The following is a 20,566-nucleotide window of genomic DNA, read 5'->3' as shown; positions in this document are numbered from 1 at the left end:
AAGCGGAAAGGAGCTGCTGAAGGAAGCGGCCTTCTTTGGTTGTAATTTCAGATCAAAAGAGGGGAAATTCCATAAACTGACTCTGGCTTTCATGCAAGATGTTCTTATTGCTGCTTAAGTACTTCAGTTTGAGAGGAGGGGTGGGGAGTAGCAGAAAGCTTTTCACCCCCCATGTGCATTGGGGTTTCAGTTGCTCCAAGGGGAAGATACTTTATCTCCCCGGTGCTTTAACGGTTCTGTAGCCCAGGTAGGATGGCTGCTCTGCAGTTTCAGTTATTGCTCTGTTCAAAGCCAGAGGGCTTGTATTCAGCCTCTGAAATTAAAGTTCTGCCTTGAAGATTCAGGAAATAGCAGTCTGCTCTTCCACATCACTTTCGATGTTTCTCCACACTCAAGGAGAGCTTTCACCTTTTATATGCCAAAAAAAAACCCTCCAACAATACGAACAACAACTGAAGTAGTCCTTCTAATTCTCAAAGTCAGCCGGGGGGGGGGGTGGCGAGAGATTGTGCTTACAGTACTTCGTATAATTCAGCACTCATCTTTTTCTTGCTCATTGCACTCTGAATAACTTCAGTCTTTGTCTTAATGCAGGCTTTGTTTTTAACCAGGCCTAAGGAAACAGTATCTCTGCCGCCAGATGAGATTGAAGTGGGTTGGTACAGGAGAGACCGGGGGGCAGCATTGTGGAGATGGCACACATTCTTTTTTAATTAATTAATTGATTGATTGATTGATATATGTCTACCTCCAGTTTCTGGCTGAAGCAGGAAACTCTACAAAATCTGCAGAGTCTGGCCAGGTAGCTATCAGACGCTGACCAAAAGGTCAATATGTTATTGGATGACAACAATATTAGGCCCTGTTTTGAGAGGAGAGTATAAAGCTGTAACTCAGTGGTAAGGCACATGTGTTGCAGGTTCAACCTCTGGCAGCTTCAGATGGGCTGGAAAAGACTCCTTTCAGGAATTCTAAAGACCTGTTGCCAGTCAGTGTCGACAATACTGAATTAGATCCAATACTCTGATGTGGGTCATCTAAGGCAGCTTGCTATGTTCAGCTAGAGATCATGCAGGGCAGAAAAGGCGAGCAGAATGTAATAGGCCCATCCTACCCTGTCCATGTCAGGGGCTTGGCTGAATCGGATGCAGAAGGCTACCCTGACTCTGCAGAAGGGGGAAGGCAGGCACAGACAGAACAGCCTTTGTCAGAGGAGGAAGAAGCTAGTTGCCCCTCCTTCCTTCCACGGTCCCACCAGGGAAAGCAGTAAATTCAGGAGACTCTCAGTTGGAGGAGAAAATAGACAGGTCTGAGATAGTTGCTGAGCAACCAGGAGGGGGAGGCGTTTGGAGGGCTCTTTTTTTTAGAGCGGGGGTGTGTGTGTGCCCCCCTCTTCTTGGACTAGGAGGTATGAAAGGGTTAAGGAGCAATGGAAGCACAGGGGAGGGAGCACAGAGAATTGGCACACTTCCTGTTGCAGGGGGGGAGGAGACTCAGAGTGAACAACTGGTTCCTTGAGAGGGGTTGGCACCATGCCGCTCTCCATGTGTTATTGCAAATAAATGGTTATTAATCTGCCAGAGACTCATTAATTCTTATCGGATCTTCAGTGCCTGCCTGCAGACCTGACAGTCCAGCTCTTCGATGAGTTTCAAAGGCAGCAGCATCCATTGTTTCCTGAGACAGACAGAAGCCAACTAGTTTGATATATATATATATATATATATATATATATATATATATATATATATATATCAAATATATATATATTGTACATTGCCCTGGAGTTCATGCTTGAATGATAATGCAGGTTGGACATTTTGAAAATTAGAACAGAAACTTTTAAAATAATAGAAAAAAATAACAGTTTTTTCAAAATTAAATTAAATTAAATTAACAACTCAAACATTTCCAGTCATTTCCACTAAAATACTAAGGATATCCCTGAAACAAAACACCAACTGAAAAATTAATATTCCCATAAAATGCAGGTCTGTCTGTCTAGGTTAATTAAGTTCCCATTCAGAATTGTGTTTTTATTAATGTTGGCACTTATTACTATGGACGAAAACATTCCATTTAGTTAAAGTTAAGGTCATGCTGTCATAAGTAGAAAAATATATTTAAAAACCATAAGCTTAACAACGAACAAGCCAAGGGTGTATGTGCCTGCGTGGAAAAGATGGAGGAGAGCTGAACTTCTCATGACAAACAGCCTCCAAAACAATGCAAGCTTGCTAATGTAGCACAGCAGCAAAAGGAAGTTTGTAGGCACAAAGCAAAGGGCTGTAAATACTCAGGGCCTGCGCCTGAAATTCATCTTAAAAACAAAACACTTCATCTCCGTGGTCTGTATTTTCCAGCCCCTGTTTGTGGCAAGAAGCCATGCTTGACAGAAAAATAATAGTTTTGGCTACAGAGATGTAAAACTCTCTGACATGTTGTTATGACTGGGGATCCAAGGCATCTGGGTGATGTACATTCTTAGTTCCATTTTGCAAAGTTGCCTTGTAAGTTAAATCCAAGATATAGAACCAGATCACATCCCTGGCTAAATAAATACTCTTAATTTACCATTTCCTGTTGTCCTGCAACGACTCTGAATTTCCTTCTCCTTCTGCTACTATGTATTATTAATCTCCACTGTGGTCTGCTATTAATAGACGGCAACACCTGGAATACCATTTTTCATGGCTAAATAAAATAATGTTCTGTTGTCTTCTATTAATCATGCACCAAGGCATAATGCTCATTGTTGCTTTGCAGCATGGACAAACACAAACTTCTGGGGGACAGTTGCTCAACTGATGCATTTAAGCAAATGGTAGCGCTGGAGCTTAATACTCAGAAGCTGTTAATATTGCTTTACTTCATTAACAGCTGCATAAACATTAGCGTAGAAGACTGCAGGTGGCACTCACTGTTGTGCAACTGGAAAGCAGCTCACACAGCAGACCTTTTCCTTCCCCTCGTTCCCCTTGCAGATCCCAGAGGGTCAGGTAGAGCTACCAAGCCTTATAGTTGTGTTATGTAGAATCATCCAACATTGGGTGGGGGAATCTTGCACCAAATTCTTTTGCCCAATTTCAGATGTTTATCTCTGCTCAGTGTGACCCAGACTCTACTATTCCAAAAGGGGCTACAGAAGGGAAGGGGGAAATCTATGGTGTGAGATTGCCTTCCGTTTGCAGAGCAAAGGATATAACCCTATAAAAACCCTCCTTGAACTTGTAGTCCAACAATATCTAGAGAGCCACAACTCCCATCATTCCTGAACATGAGGAGGGCTCTTGGGAGCTGAAGTCTAACAATGTCAGAAAGGCCATTCCTCCAACAAACCACAATACATTTCACCATTTGGTAGATAGTGAATATTCAGGACAGGATTATTGACTAAAGCTGCAATCCCATGCACACAAGCCTGGGAGTAATCCCATTGAGCTCAGTAGACCTAAACAAGATTGCACTGATACACATTTCTTTTTTTTTATAATAATTTTTATTAATTTTCAAGCAAAACTAAACAAACTACACAACTACACAAACATACAATACAACACTGTCCCTTCGTTTTCCCTCCACCCACTGGTCCACCTCTGCCACCAGTGAAACCCGTGCGCTTTGAGAATCAAAGGGGGTCCATTGTAAGTTGGGTTTGACCTCCCCCCTCCCTCCTCCCCCCTCTTCCCCCCCTGCCACTGAAGGGACAGGAATGGAGGAGCTCTGAGGATTGGTTTCCCCCAGCTCTTTCATAAACATGCTTAAACAAATATACACATAACAATAATAGGGGAGAACTTTAACTCCCCAATTCTTATTATCTTAACCTTATAATTGTAGACCTAAACAAGATTGCACTGATACACATTTCTGTTCCTGTAGGACTCACCAGTCAAACTAGATTTACAGGTGCAGCAGAATGAGGTAGCAGAGTTGTTGAGATGGTGCAATCCCAAACGCATCTTAAGGTCAAGAGTACATCAGGAAGAAAATAAGCAAAAGCAGGGAGAAATGGGAAACACAAAAATGAACGGAATAGCCATTTGCAGCATTAATTCAAGGCTTAGGAAAACGTGTTTAGAAAGCGTTAATTAAGCATGAGCTTCCTGAGAGAAAAGAGAAGAGTACTTTTGTTGAAGGACCATTAACTTGGTTTAATTTAAGGTTGCATCTGATTTCAGTCTAGAGAAAGATCCAGTATTAGGAGAAGAAAGCAAATACAATGGATTGAAAAGAAGTTAAGTCATTGTGCAAGCTTGGGCAATAGAACTTTCTCTCCCTCTCCCTCCTCTCACTGGCCCTACACACACACACACACACACACACGTTTTAACATTTCCTCTCTCCTAGATGGGCTACCTTCCCTGGCTGACAAGCCCCACCTGCCCCTCACCTCCCTATACAGCACATGCAGAAATCATCTTCTTGACCATTGGACCCACTCTTGGTCTTGTCCACCCAATCCATCAGAGCCTGGCTTTGTATTCAGAGGAAGTCGGCTGCTCACCAAGGATTTGAAGTTCACAAACAGGGATGCACAAATCTGTCCATTTTGATTTCCCGTAGTACTTCAGTCTTAAATCCAGATCACATAATTTCTGCATAAGCTGGTGATTTTTTATTTTAAAAGTCTGTACCAAAATTAGTGTACATTTATTTTTACATACTCCATTTTGCGTGCACTTTTGCTTAATATATCCATTTTACAAGCAGTTTTCCATATCATAATACATTTTGTATGTTATTTCCATAAATATATGCATATTTGCATGAACTTTTCCCCAAGCTTATGCTGCTTTTTTGCTAGAGAACTACACCACAAAACTCAAAGAAATGCAAATTTCAAAGGACAGCTGTGTTTCAGTTCACATTTTGGTTTAGAAATTGAGAATTATTTTCCCCCCCCCATCACCTAAGAAAAGGTAAAGGGACCCCTTACTATTAGATCCAGTCGCAGATGACTCTGAGGTTGCGGCTCTCATCTCGCTTTACTGGCCGAGGGAGCCGGTGTACAGCTTCTGGGTCATGCTTCTGGCAAAACCTGAGTAGCGCACGGAAATGCCGTTTACATTCCCACCGGAGCAGTACCTGTTTATCTACTTTCACTTTGACATGCTTTCGAACTGCTAGGTGGGCAGGAGCTGGGACCGAGCAACGGGAGCTCACCCTGTCGTGGGGATTCGAACCGCCGACCTTCTGATCGACAAACCCTAGGCTCAGTGGTTTAGACCACAGCGCCACCTGCATCCCACTCCCCCATCACCTACTGATCAATAAATGCAAAGAAATGCTTGCTGCTTAGACCTCACAGTATCAGTGATGGTAAAGGTCCTGTATGAATGAAAAATCTAGGAAAACATTTGTTAAAACAGATCATTTTCTTAGCACTGGATAGCGCATTTATCCTTGAAGCAAAGAGCAGACATAAATGCATTTGTAGCCTAAGCCTGTTGCTTCAGTTCGCCACAGAACATTATACATCGTCAGCATTTTGACTAGCACTTTTTTTAACATTTTAAATTCTGCTGTTGTATGAAGATCACATAGTATAGTTTATACAAGGCATTCATCTTCCCTTGTTAAAGGATACAGCTCCTTGTGTGTTATGGCATCATTCCTTAACTCACAAAGATAAAGCTAATCAATTATAAACCCTCTATTTACACCATAACAATTACAGATGAAGTGCTCAATAAATCATACTCCCCCCCTTTTTTTTGCATAACTGTGGTAATAAAATAGCATAGACTAGGTCCTGAAGCATCATTGAGATATAGCTATGCAAATTGTCCCAGAATACACTCGAGTTGAACTCAGGGAAAAAAGAAGTTGTGGAGGAGATATATTATATTTCAAGACTTCACTCTGCTTCCCAGAGCAGAGTCAACAGGAGTCAACAAGTCCAGCCATTTTAGGGATCCTCCAGGTGACCTATTTACTCAGCATTCCTCCTTATTTTCTTGTACAAATGAGATTATATTTGGTCTTCGTTGAACATTCCTCCTGATCTGTTGTGGGGTGGATATATCACAAGGAGATCCATCCTGATTTGTTTGGAGGGGTTTTTTAAAATCAATTTTTATTAAATTTTCACTTACAAACCAATCATATCATATCAATTGTTCCAAATTATACATATTTTCTTGGAGGGTTTTAACACATCTTCCTGTTAGTCATTCACCCCACACTTTTCATTGCATTTTCCCATCGCCTTTTTTAACTGCAAAAAGTCTTATTCTTTTCCCAATATGCTGTAGCAATTCAAATCAAATTGCCAGATGAATGGGACAGCCCCATGAGCTGTCTGCAGCTAAATTACATGCCCAGTGGTACCTTGGTTCTCAAATGCCTTGATACTCAAACAACTTGGAACCCAATGTAAGTGTTCCGGTTTGCAAACCTTTTTGGAAGCCAAATGTGCTCCATTTTTAGTGTTACGCTTCCGATTTGAGTGCCACACTTCCATCTTGAGTGCCACACTTAAATTTTGAGTGTTACGTTGAGGACTGTCTGTTTTTGCTATTTATTTTGCATTTTTGTTTTCACGGCTTTTTGTTTTGTTTTTGTGACTGTGTGGAACCCACTTCAGCTACTGATTAATTGGTTGTGTGACTGCAGTACATTGTTTACAGCTTTCATTTTATGGATCAATGGTCTCGTTAGATAGTAAAATTCATGTAAAATTGCTGTCTTAGGGGTTGTTTTTAAAAGTCTGGAATATATTAATCTATTTTACATTACTTTCTATGGGAAAGTATGCCTTGGTTTTGAAATGCTTTGGTTTTGGAACAGACTTGCGGAATGGATTCAGTTTGAGAACCAAGGTGTTGTTGTTTAGTCATTTAGTTGTGTCCGACTCTTCGTGACCCCATGGACCAGAGCACACCAGGCACTCCTGTCTTGCACTGCCTCCCACAGTTTGGTCAAACTCATGTTCATAGCTTCGAGAACACTGTCCAACCATCTCATCCTCTGTCGTCCCCTTCTCCTTGTGCCCTCCATCTTTCCCAACACCAGGGTCTTTTCCAGGGAGTCTTCTCTTCTCATGAGGTGGCCAAAGTATTGGAGCCTCAGCTTCAGGATTTGTCCTTCCAGTGAGCACTCAGGGCTGGTTTCCTTCAGAATGGATAAGTTTGATCTTCTTGCAGTCCATGGGACTCTCAAGAGTCTCCTCCAGCACCATAATTCAAAAGCATCAATTCTTGATGCAATTAGCCTTCTTCATGGTCCACCTCTCACTTCCATACACCACTACTGGGAAAAACATAGTTTTAACTATACGGAGCTTTGTCGGCAAGGTGATGTCTCTGCCTTTTAAGATGCTGTCTAGGTTTGTCATTGCTTTCCTCCCAAGAATCAGGCGTCTTTTAATTTCTTAAATTAAGAGAACCAAGGTACCACTGTATAGATCACACACCCACACCCTGCTATATACGATTCCACTGCCAATTAATGTAGTCAATTAAACAATGCAGCCCTACTAGGATATATTGACTCTTCTCCATTTGCCTCTAGAAACGTTCACATTTATTAAGATACCTTATTATTAATAACAAGATACCTTAATAAATGTTACATTTATTAAGATAACTACAAAGCCTTAAACAACTCAGGACCGCAATACCTCAAAGACTGACTCTCTCCATATGAAATTACCTAGACCCTGAGATCATCACCTGAAGCCCTTCTTCGTGTGCCTCCCCCACAAGAGGTCTAGAGGGTGGCAACATGAGAATGGGCCTTTTCTGCAGTGGCTCCCATTTGTGGTATGCTCTCCCTAGGGTGGTTTGACTGGTGCCAGGTGAAAACATTCCTCTTCAACCAGGCCTTGAGCTGGTTAATATCCAATAACCTTTTAATTGTGTTGTGGGAGGGGGGGTTGTTTGTTTTCATTCTTGTTTTTATTATATATTTTGTGTTTTTTAATTTTTTTATTTTGATATTGTGAGCTGCCCTGACAAATATGGATGAAAAGTGGTATACAAATTTAATTAATTAACTAAGCCAACCTGGTGTTCTCCATATGTTTTGGACCACCTGCTAACTGAGGCTGATAGGAGTCCAAAACATCTGTAAGGTAGGTTGGGGAAAGATGTTTTTGACAGTGGTTCACTTGGTCAATATTTGACTACTACAAGGTGCTTGGGCTCCATATGATGATGAGACTTAGTTGTTCACTGAAGTCCATGGGACTCCACTATCTTAGATGCTTGAACTTCAGTTTAACTGGATTGCAGATAAAGTTGATAAGTAATCTTGTAATTTATTTAATGGGGGCGCAAAGAGCACATCTCTTTAAAGGAGATCAAAACACCACAACCCGGAATGAAAATGCATTCAGGAGCTCGCCCCTCACTTTCTTTCCTTCGCAATTTTTCTACCGCTAACCATTCTGAGCTTGAGTGATTTCCTTTTATCTCTAAGTGCCTTGATTCACAGAGGCTTATTGACAGCTGCACCTGTTATATACCGCCAATGTTCCAAAATATTTATGCAAAGGGAAGCTCTATAAATAATTTGACAGTTATGTTTTCTATGTTTACTAGTTAATTTTTATGGGGTTGGGTAATATAAGCACTGTTTATCATTGACTTTCCGTGTTTGCCTTTTTGATTTCTGCGCTTCATTGTAGCATTTTATGGCCACCATTAATGAATCAAAATAAAAATGAGCAATATTATAAAATGCCGCAAACAAACCATCTGTTTTGCTTTAATTACTAAAAAAATTAACATGCCTGCATCTGCACTGGCTTGTGAATACCAATTCCACTCCTATTTTATAATAACTAGCCATTACCGATCCACTACTACCATCCCCAAAAAAGTTTAAACTTCCGAGACAAACAAATGAAACCGTAGGACAAAGGACACCAGAAGACTTAATCCTAAGTCACAGAAACTGGTGGTCATCGAAAGTGGTGGGGCAAAAGGCAGGGAGCCCAACAGTAGGTAATGATGATGATGATGATGATGATGATGATGATGTATTTATATGCTCCCCACCTGACTGGGTTGCCCCATCCACTCTGGGTGACTTTCAACAAATTAAAACATCAAGCACAGCAAAACATCCAAAACTAGTAGAGTTCGTTTATTATTATTGGTTTAGATTAGTTTGTTTTTTTATTACATTATGGAAAGTCTTGATAAATTTTAATTATAAAAAAAACTGGCAAAGCCAGAGTCAATGTCAGGCAGAGCCAACTTATTCCAGTTTTGTCTCCATCCTTCTGTCTGCTACAAGGTCAACACTGGCATTCATGAGAAGGAAGCTGACAATGAGTTTCATCCCCTGGATTGGTTGGAAGTAAGAAGGCAGGCAGGTGAGGGCTGGTTGGTGTTCAGTAATGGACCAGTCTCCACTGAAAAGCATTCAGAGTTGGCTTGAGTTCAGAGATAAGATGCTTTAGGTTGCATATGATGCTTGTGGGGTTGGTGATTTGAAGCAAATGGAAGGGGTTCTTGGAAAGGTGTTTTTTTATCTGGTTTAAGGAACATGTGGAAGGGTCAGGGAAAGGGTAGGATTAACCTGCTTCTTCCATGGGCCAAAACTGAAATCAATGGGAATTAAGGCCATGATAAATATGGCCAATTGCATTCAATGGGACCTGATGCAACTGAGAGGGAAGTCCTAACTCCCAATGTTGATGGATGGAAGATTGAGATGGAGCATAGTCACAGAGGGCAGAGTTTAGCACATTGGGAGCTGTCTCATAGTGAGTCAGACCATTGGTCAATCTAGCCCAGTGCTGTCTACATTCGGACTGGCAGCGACTCTCCAGAATTTCAGGCAGGCGCCTCTCCTAGCCTTAGCTTGATATTGAAGCTGGGGTCTTCTGCATGCAAAGCAAATGCTCCACCACTGAAACATAACTCTTCCTTGAGAAGCACTGCTGGTGAAGGGGACTCTACTGCAGCAGAAGCCTTGAGCTACCACCAGTGGTGATTCCAGCAATGGAAAACCATAAAATGGGTTATTTGGGCACTAAGGACTTTGGATCCATCCAGAAAAGAAAACTGCTCAACACGTTCCACCTTGATGGACAAAACTTTGCATGCAATTCAGACTTTGGTGAATCCAAACTCTGTGCCACAAATCAGAGTGGTAATAATTCCCCTGATGGTCTGGATACAACCTTGTGTTTCTAATACTGAAACATTGTGGCACGCACAGTCTTCTTCCATCACTTGTGTAAGAGTTCATGGACCAGCAGCACTCATATATATTTTCCTTCCACTCACAGTGCTTGGGCTCCATGACTGCTATTAATTAAAGTTGTTTGCTGCATAGTCGCACATGGTTGTTCCCCCCAATTAGCTTTCCATTGCATATGTGACCCTATTCATTGGCTGCAGTGATCCATCTGCAAAACATTTAGCGGATTTCTTTCTTCAGCTAGTGTCCAATATTATCTTGCATAAAGAAAACCATCTGGTCATGTTGCAATTAGTCCTATTTCATGTGAGTTGCTTGAGCCAAGTGGTTTCAAGATAAGGGTGTTTTTGCAAAAGAATTGTTTAAACAATTAAAACACAGTGGACTGAATTGTAAATTCTAAAAAGATGCATGAGCTTAAGCTAAAACAAAATGCATTGACAAAAAGAAAAAAGAAACATCTTATTTGAGGTATTTGAAGGAAACAAGCATGAATTGTTTTGCACTGGTATGGCAATTCACAGAGTCTGGAATGATTCCCTGCTAATTCTGATTTGGTCATACATATTCCGTTGTGATCTGTTGCAAAGGACAGAGAAATTTAAATATGTGTTTCAAGGCAATTGATTCATGGCATTAAAACTGCAGCACATTTTATATTGGCATCCCAAGCACTAATGCAATAACAAAGACAGACATGAAAATGAGGTGATCTCTGCAAAGAAGACCACAGAAACAAAAATCTGCTCTGGGAAAAAAGATAAAATAGAAGAGTTAAACAAATTCAAATCTGGATGATCTATTTACCATAGACAATAGTGCTCTGCTGAATTCAAAAGTCAAAACCCATTTATTCATCCAGACAGCTTCAAGCTGAGGTCACAAATATTTATTTCAGGGTTGTTGAATAATTTTATAAGTACAGGAATGTGTGCGCATTTCTAATATAGTATTATATGTAGAATAACATGTATAATTATATGTACAATAACATGTATAATTGTGAGCAAGACAGGGATAAAGGGGGTTGGAGAGATCCACTTACATTAGATCAATGTTTTATTTATCAGATGATTCTATCCCTAGTTCAAATACTATCCCTAGTTCAAATCCCTTGGATCAAGAACAGCTTAGTTTATGAACAAGCCTCTACAGTCTTGAATATATATATATATATATATATATATATATATATATATATATATATATAGTACCAGCAATAAACCCAGATGCCAACTTTGCTGCCACATACACTCAGACAACACCATTACTGGCCCCAACAACATCCAACATACCATCTCAGGACTATTTAATTGCTCATCTTCTAACATTGTGTATGCCATCAAATGCCAACAGTGCCCTTCAGCTCTCTATATTGGAAAAACAGGCCAAACCCTACGCCAAAGGATAAATGGACATAAATCTGACATCAGGGACCGGAAGACAGAAAAACCAGTAGGAGAACACTTCAATCTCCCAGGACATTCTATACAAGATCTCAAAGTAGCTGTCTTATTACAAAAGAATTTCAGAAATAGACTGGAAAGAGAAGTTGCTGAACTGCAATTTATCACCAAACTAAAAATGATGGAGAAACCTCCTCTAAATAAAGACATTGGATTCTTATCTCATTGTACATGATAAAGCTATCTTTAACCATCTCACCCCTTGCTTTTCCTGTGGGACCAATCGTAAACAGTTCCAAATTCTTCCTGTAATACCAAATGCAGCCATAAACAGTCCAGACCCTCCCCACCCTCTCACTATATGTGGGGATCTGGTGACTTCTGTTTCAGTGTATCTGAAGAAGTGTGCATGCACACGAAAGCTCATACCAATCAAACCTTTTCCCTGAGATTTGTTCAAACCTTTTCCCTGAGATTTGTTCTACCCAGTGAAGATTTGACTGAAGTCCTGCTTTTCATGGAAATACCTCAACCACAGAAGATATGCTTGATTTTTTAAAAAAGAAAAAATGATACATGCAAATCTTATAGCTAATCAGCATGAAATCCAGCTGCGATGAAAGAGAATTAAACCTGCCTTGTCTCAGGACTTCAACCATATGCGTCACAGTGAGCATCTCTCAGGCAAAGAATAATAGGTGCTACCTTTCGTCTAGGCTGTGACGAACTTTTACTCTAATCAGAATCAAAGGACAATAATGCAGCTAATAAAACCCAAAGACTTTGCAGAATCTTGATAATCATGGTGGAGTCCAAGGTCAGGCCTCTTGGCTTCCTCATTAAAGTTTCTCATGCCGTGATAAGCATCTATTTGCAGCATGGAAGAAGGTATAAGCCAGCCAGTTCTCATTCAAGGTCTGGCTTCTCCTTAGCCTTACATTTGCTTCATCAGCCATTCTTAACAACCTCCTGATATTGGTTTGGTAACAGATGCCTCAAACATTCCATATATAATTAACACTGTAAACATCCCCATGAATTATTATTATTATTATTATTATTATTATTATTATTATTAAGAAGCATGCTGAGTTTCCCTAGCAAAATACTGAAATGTCCTTAAGCATGGGGGTCTTGAAGTCAAATTCAAATATGGGTCTAACACTAATCCTTGGATATAAAACTGCTGACATCATAATGGTGCTGTACAAATGATGGTGCAACAGCATTTGGAATACTATGTACAGTTCTGGTCACCTGATGTCAGGTTTGCGGAATTCTTTTCCTCTCCCGATGGCACCAAGAATCAGGGAGGAAACAAGAAAGTTCTTGCTTATGATTTATTCAGTCATCACGGTGGAAGACAAAGAAGTACGATCATTCCTCAATGATGGCATTGCTCACACTGAGCTCCTCTGCCCTTCCCTTCTAACAACAAAACCCACCTCTATGGCATCCACCTGTGGACAACTGCCTCTGTGCCCTTTATTTTTGCAGCCTTAACAAACACCACGTTTGGGGAGAAGGGGGGGTCAGTTATGCTGTCCAGTGATGGGTCAGCTAGCTGCTCTGCCTCTCCTCCTCCTTCTCCTAACACCTCATAACTCTGCTGTTTGCCTGTCTCTGAGCCGTTATCTTCCTCAAAGCCCTCCTGTAATTCAAGACTGCCTTCCTCTTCTCTGGAAGCTACAGGAGAATGAGGGGGTGTGGGGAGAGGTTCCACCATTCTCCTCTTCAGTCCAGTCCCTGACACCTGACCTCAAAAAGCATCTTGTAGCATTGAGAAACATCCAGAAAGGGGCAACCAAATGGCTCAAGGGGATTCAGCTAGTCCCGTACGAGGAAAGTTCACAGTATCTGGGACTTTTTTAGTTCAGGGAAAAGGTGAGAAAGAGAAGACATGGTTGAAAAATTATGCAAGGCATGGAGGAAATGGATATATAAAAAGTTTTCCTCCCTCTCTTGTAATACTAGAATTCATGGACATTCAATGAAGCTGAATGTTGGAAGACAAAAGAAAGGACTTCTTCACCCAGTGCATAGTTAAACTATGGAACTCACTTCCACAAGAGGCAGTGATGGCCACCAACTTCGATGGCTTCAGAAAAGGACTAGGCATATCATGGAGGATACATGTTTCAATGGCTATATTCTGCCTTCATGGTCAGAAGAAATAATTCTTATGAATACCAGTTGCTGGAAACTGCAGGAGGGGCAAGTGGTCTCGTGTTTGGCTACCACAGGCATTTAGATGGCCACGGTGAGGACAGGATGCTGGAGTTCACAGTTAATATTTCAACCCATTTACTGGGTGCTGACATTCCAGAATGTGGGGGAAAGAGCTTGCACAGGGATATAATAGGCGAGTTCTGCAGCAATTGCTATGCTTCTGCAGAGAAACATCTTTGGGCAAAGTTTTAATTTTCTCCTGCACGCTCTGATGTCAGAGGTGTGAAACAGCTCATGCATGAGTGGAAAGCACATTCTGCATGAAGAAGAGAACCTTTGGATCCAATCCTATGTGACATTTAATTTCAACATGAAGTAGATTTGTCATTCCTTTGCCATTTGATGTATGAAACTTGTCATGCTGAGTGGCCTTTTTGCTCTAAGCAGCGTTCGAGGAACAGTAACATATAGTTTATGTCCGTGCAGGCTGTGATAAAACAGGCACAACTAGCACATTAACAAGCACATTTTTTGATTAAGGGGATGTTTGTTACTAAAAAAAACCCCATAGATGTCTGAGGTCTACATGTGACAATACAGTGGTATCTCGGGTTACAAACACTTCAGGTTACAGACTCCGCTAACCCAGAAATAGTACCTCAGGTTAAGAACTTTGCTTCAGGATGAGAACAGAAATCGTGCTCCGGCGGCGCGGCGGCAGCAGGAGGCCCCATTAGCTAAAGTGGTGCTTCAGGTTAAGAACAGTTTCAGGTTAAGAACGGACCTCCGGAACGAATTAAGTTCTTAACCAGAGGTACCACTGTACTTTGATGAGGGGGAAGCCATAGCTCAGTGATCAGACACATCCTTTGCATGCAAAAGGTCCCAGCTTCGTTTCCTCGCAACTTTAGGCAGGGCTAGGAAAGAACCCGGTCAGGAATCCTGGAGAGCCTCTGTCAGTCAGTGTACATAATACTAAGCAAGATGGACCAAGGGTTCAAGATTGTGAGTTTGAACCCCACATTGGGCAAAAGATTCCTGTATTGCAGGAGTTTGGACTAGGTGACTCTCATGGTCCCTTCAAATTCTACAGTTCTATGATTCTATCCGTTTTGGTATAAGGCAGCTTCCGATGTTACCCATAAATATATGTTAAAGGCACCAGTAGGGAAGGGAAGAGGAAAAATACCACTGGATACATATGACTTCATGGTGGTCAAATCGCCAGGCACAAATATGACACACTTATCTTCTAGGCCGGCATTGGTTCTAGCAATCAAATCAACCATCACTTTCACAAGTAACTGATCACATGAGTAGTCTACTTGCAAAAGGAGTGTAACCCTGGAAATGTATGGGTCGGGGAGAAATTTGATTCAGTTCCCATTTAAAGGGAATTTGCACTTTCTGAAACAATACAGGAACCAATAAAAAACAGCCATCATCTCTAATGTGCACTTATCTGAATTTGGCAATGCCTTTCTCCAACCATGTAATGTATAAAAAAAAATGCACATACAGTGGTGCCTCCGGTTGCAGATAGGATCCTTTCTGGAGCTCTGGTCAGATCCCAAGGTTTCCGCAACCGGAGGGACCACTTCTGCACACGTGCGCACGGCGAAACACTTCCGGTTTGCCTCTTTCGCAACCCAAAGTTTACATTACCTGAGGGTAATGTAAGCCGAGGAGCTACTGTACTAAAGTGTGCATAAAAATGCATACATCAGTGAAAATATAAAACTGCATTATGCTAGGTAAATTTGTTTTGCGTTATGCATGGTAAAATTGTGTCTATTAGGGGAAAGTACACACAAGGATGTGTATGTAATATGCACAAAAAATATGCAGAAAATGTTGCTGAATTTTCATGAGGACTTGTTTCTCAAACTGATGTGGAAATTTGGAGAATGAAATTTAAGACTGGGAAACTGAGAAACCGAGAAGAAACCAACATTGATAGATCTGTCCACCTCTAAGCAAATTCAATAAGACTGAACCCTCTGTGCTGGGAACCAGAAAATTGGAACTTGAAAACGGGGAGCATGAACACTCCTTTCAAATGTCAAATGATTTGTCTACTGAGTTTATTTCTATTTGTGTCTTTTTAGTGGTATCTTCTTTAACTTTTATATTAACTACTAGTTTTGTTTAGCCTTTACCCATCCCACACATATATCAGGAGATGAATGGGAGTGAAGCCTATTTAAAGGCATTGAAGTGCATTAGCATGAAAAATTGATGCAACCTTACTGCACCCTCATTTAGGTAGATGCCTTTAAATTAGTTATAACATCTGCTGTCAAGTGACTTGCTGACATCAGATCAGATTTTGACGTTTTTAACTAGAGTGTCCCAAATGAACATTTTGGCTTCAGTGATATACGGCATGTAAGGGAGAGAAGAGCCAAATGTTTCTGTTTCTTCTCCATGGCCTTCTTTTCCTTCAAATTACTTGATGTAATTGCTGTTTTCCCCAAAAAACTTTCTAAGCTCAAAACTGCCACATAAGGTTGCATAGGGTATACCCATCTTTATAGAAGCATAATACATGGGACACAGAAAAGGGTCTCTGTGAAATGTACGCTAGGGTTATAACTTTTTTTACAACCTGTTGAAAGAGCAGGGCCTTCAATAGGCACCAAAAAGACAAGTGACAGAGCCTAATATTTAAGATCTTAAGCTTCAAGATTTCAAGGGATAACATGTCCATTGTACAGGCCTGCAAATGAACAAGGCTACAGTCAGACAAAGATTCAGTGTAGGGCAGGTTACGTTGGCTGCTGAAAATCACAAGAAGCAGAATTCTTGGTCAGATATTGTAGGTGTCTTCCTACAAAAGGCAAACGTTGGATCCATGAAAGTCAATAGTATTTACCCTACTTACCTGGGCATAAGCCCTGGTGAATTCAACAGGGCTAATGTCTGAGTAGGGATGTGGGTGGCGCTGTGGTCTAAACCACAGAGCCTAGGGCTTGCCGATCGGAAGGTCAGCAGTTTGAATCCCTGCAACGGGGTGAGCTCCCATTGATCAGTCCCAGCTCCTGCCAACCTAGCAGTTCGGAAGTACGTCAAAGTGCAAGTAGATAAATAGGTACCACTCCGGCAGGAAGGTAAACAGCGTTTCTGTGCGCTGCTCTGGTTTCGCCTGAAACGGCTTAGTCTTGCTGGCCACATGAACCGGAAAAACTGTCTGCAGACAAATGTTGGCTCTCTCGGCCAGTAAAGGCATGACCCCAGAGTTGTTCATGACTGAACTTAACTGTCAGGGGTCCTTTACCTTTACCTTTTAAACTTCTGAGTAGATGTGGTTAGGATTGCATGGTTCCAATCCATTGTATTTTAATTGGATGTATTGTTTTAATATGACATAGCAATTTCAAGTTGTCAAAAGCTGTGCTGAATAGTGAACGGTGTACTTAGAAGGTCAGGAGAGAAATGTTTATATAGATAAAGAAATGACTATTGGCCTAGTCAAGCACCCCTGCAGAAAAGGACGTGGCAGCCCAGCTACTTGAGGAGAAAGGTAAACCAGGTGAACAGCAGTGCAGAAGATTCACAGCTTCTGTTGTTATAGACTAATCGCGTGACCAAAGATTAGCTATAGGGGTGCTGTTAATGCTCCTAAGCCAGGACTAAAGAGATCAACTTTTTAAAAATTTACTCTCTACTTTTTAATAACCTTTACACAGTTGCCAAATAAAATAGCCCTGTTGCTTACAACCTGTGCTTACTTTGCTGGAAATCTGGCTCTGGAGCAATAGGAAACTTTTAACAACAGTTCTTGCTGTGTCGGATTTATAAAAAAAAAAAGACCACGGCGACGCAAGTTTGTTTGCAGAGGAAGAAAAATGAAACTGCATTGTTGCTATTTCTCCCCTCCACCCGTAAACCTGTTGACCTTTCATCAAGCTTGTCATTCCGAATGAATATCAAGTGACCACAATATGTAACAATGTATGGTCTTCCATCCCATCCGAAAATGACGCTGTGCAGATATGTATGTGGTCTGGTTGTGGAAACAGCAACACACATGCATCTCTTCATTACCCCTTCTGTCTTAGGAAAAGAGGACACTTTCCCTCCCCTGCAGAGAGGCCTTGGTTTACCCCTGAAAATACCCTTCCTATTTTGTGGTCCCTATCCTTGCTCATTAGTGTATTTTAATGTTTCTGTTGGAAGCCGCCCAGAGTGGCTGGGGAAACCCAGCCAGATGGGCGGGGTATAAATAATTTATTATTATTATTATTATTATTATTATTATTATTATTATTATTATTATTATCATCATCATAATTGCTGCCTTCCCTGAAAATTGTGATCCTTGCACTATAAGCCTCCTTGCTCCTGCCACCTGCCACCTAATCAATCAAATGTGTGGGTGTTTATTCAGACCTATTCTCTGGGACACCAGAGAGCCTTACACACTGTCTTAAAGCCAAGAAGAGGAATATGTGATTTAAAAATGTGTGTGTGTGTGGTCATTTTGAAATAGCTGGCTTATTTCAATAACAGATTATTGTCAATATCATTAATATCCTATATGAATCATGCCCAAGAGGCAATGGCACTTTGATATGTTTAAAAGATACAAGAAGAGTAAGATTTTCTGCATCCTACATCAAAATCCCTAAGGTAATGTCATTTAGATAATAATAATAATAATAATAATAATAATAATAATAATAATAATAATTTATTATTTATACCCCACCCATCTGGATTTAGGTTGTTTTAACCAATGTGTTTCCCCTTTTTTCACAGTAGAATGCATGCCTTAGTCTTTCCAGGTTCCATCAAACGAAGCATCACTTTATGAAATGCTACTTTTCCTTGTGGAGAGGCATTGAAGGGGGGGGAAGAGTTTTATTGATTCCCTCCTGTTTTATATTCCATATTATGATACACTGGTGTGAAAAATAACACAAGGAAGAATAAACAGAAACCTATTCAGCAGAAGTATGAAAAGACTTGGCATGAGCACCTTGGTGGATGCTGGAGAGCGGAGTCAGGGGTGTGCTTGTCAGTTTCACATACCCAGGGCTTTCTGAGCAAAGATGGAATATTTGCTTCCAGGCCTTGGCTGGGAGGTCACAGAAAAAGAAAGTATGATGAGGGGCTGTGTTCCTGCTCAGCCTCTTTGCCAACCTCCACCCTCAGTCATTCTCCCACACTGACACCCTAGAGCAGGGGTGGTCAACTCCCAAGAGACTCTGATCTACTCACAGAGTTAAAAACTGGGAGTGATCTACCCCCTTTTGGGGGGTTCAGGTCAAAGCTGTTGAATTTTTTTTAGGAAGGGAAGCCCTGTTTTGGGGGGTTTAGGTCAAACTTGTTGAGCTTCTTTTAGGAGGGAGGGAGGCCCATTTTTGTTTAGGGCTTCAGGTCATAGTTCAGCTTTTTTTAGGGAGGAGGTAGATTTTGGGTGAGCTTTTTTTTAGGGGTGCCAGTGATCTAGCAGTGATCTACCACAGACATCCAGTGATCTACTGGTAGATCACAATCTACCTGTTGGACGTGCCTGCCCTAGAGTTTCCCCTTCCCACCTCATAGGACTACTAAGCCTGGTTTTCACCCTCCCAACTCACTTCTCTCTTTTATTCTGCAGCCCCACTTTTCACCTTCAGCCCATGCCCATAGGTTCTCCCACCTCCCTTTGTGTAACCCCCCCCCCTTGCACACAAACCACCCCCACGGTAACCTCCTGCATCTTCCTCCTCCCACACACTGCTCACCTGTTCACCTTCCAGCCAGTTTTGGAGCCACCATCCTTTTCTGTTACATTTTTATTTATAAAGGAAGACACTCATTATCGATGCTTTTTTTTTTGTTTCTAAGTCTTTTTAATCTTAAAGGAACTTTCTTCCAAGTCGGGGTGTTTAAGGTCACAGCCTTTGTCAAACTTGTAACCAGGAAAAAATATATATTTTAAGCTTCTCTCTACTAATCTGACAATGAAAGCAATGGAACATCATGAATCTCCAGCTGGCACACTTTGGTACAAGCGCCATTCATTTCTGTGAAGTTGTGCCCATGGAAGGCTTTGAGCAGCTAATTAATACTGTCAGGAGGACATCTAAAGCACGGGGCCATGTCCCAATGGGATATTCAAATAGGTTCATGAGCTGCCCTTAAAATGCATGCATGGAACAGTCCCTATAGAATGAGACATCCAACCAGTTTGCTTTTCCTTATGTGAAAAGTTGTGTCATCCTTGAATGCAGCAGCTGACACCGAAATGTTTGATTTGGCTCTCATTCATTTCAGCCAGTGGCCATGGTACCAATAAATAAGTAAATATACAGGTGTATGTAAGCACATGCCGTGGGCAGAATTCATTTCCCATCAGCAGAAACCCTGTGCAAGGCAATGGGACCTTTTCCTCTCTCTTACACTGCATGCCCTCTGCAGCCCCTGAAAAAGGCTCGGGTGGGGGCGGTCAGGAAAACCTCAGAACAGCACAGGGAAGAGGCGGGGAGGGAGGGGGAATTGTTTCATCTGGCAAGCTGCAAATCTTGTACAGATAAAACTACTGGAAGGGTGTGAGATTGAATTCCACACAGTCTCTCTCTCTCTCTCTCTCTCTCTCTCTCTCTCTCCCTCTCTCCCTCTCTCCCTCTCTCCCTCCATGCCTCCCTCCCTCCCTCCCTCCCTTTTCCATTGTGTGTGTGTGTGTGTGTGTGTGTGTGAGAGAGAGAGAGAGAGAGAGAGAGAGAGAGAGAGAGAGAGAGAGAGAGAGAGAGAGAGAGAGAGTGTCATGGATTTGTGCATCCCATTCTTTACAAGAGGTCTTTATAGCAAAATTTGCCTAGGGGTAGCCAGACATTTGCAGGTGT

The sequence above is a fragment of the Zootoca vivipara genome, chromosome 5, assembly GCF_965207765.1.
Source record: "Zootoca vivipara chromosome 5, rZooViv2.hap1.1, whole genome shotgun sequence".
In the NCBI taxonomy this organism is placed as follows: Eukaryota; Metazoa; Chordata; class Lepidosauria; order Squamata; family Lacertidae; genus Zootoca; species Zootoca vivipara.
The sequence above is the reverse complement of the archived record's forward strand: the minus strand, read 5'-3'. Positions refer to the sequence as shown.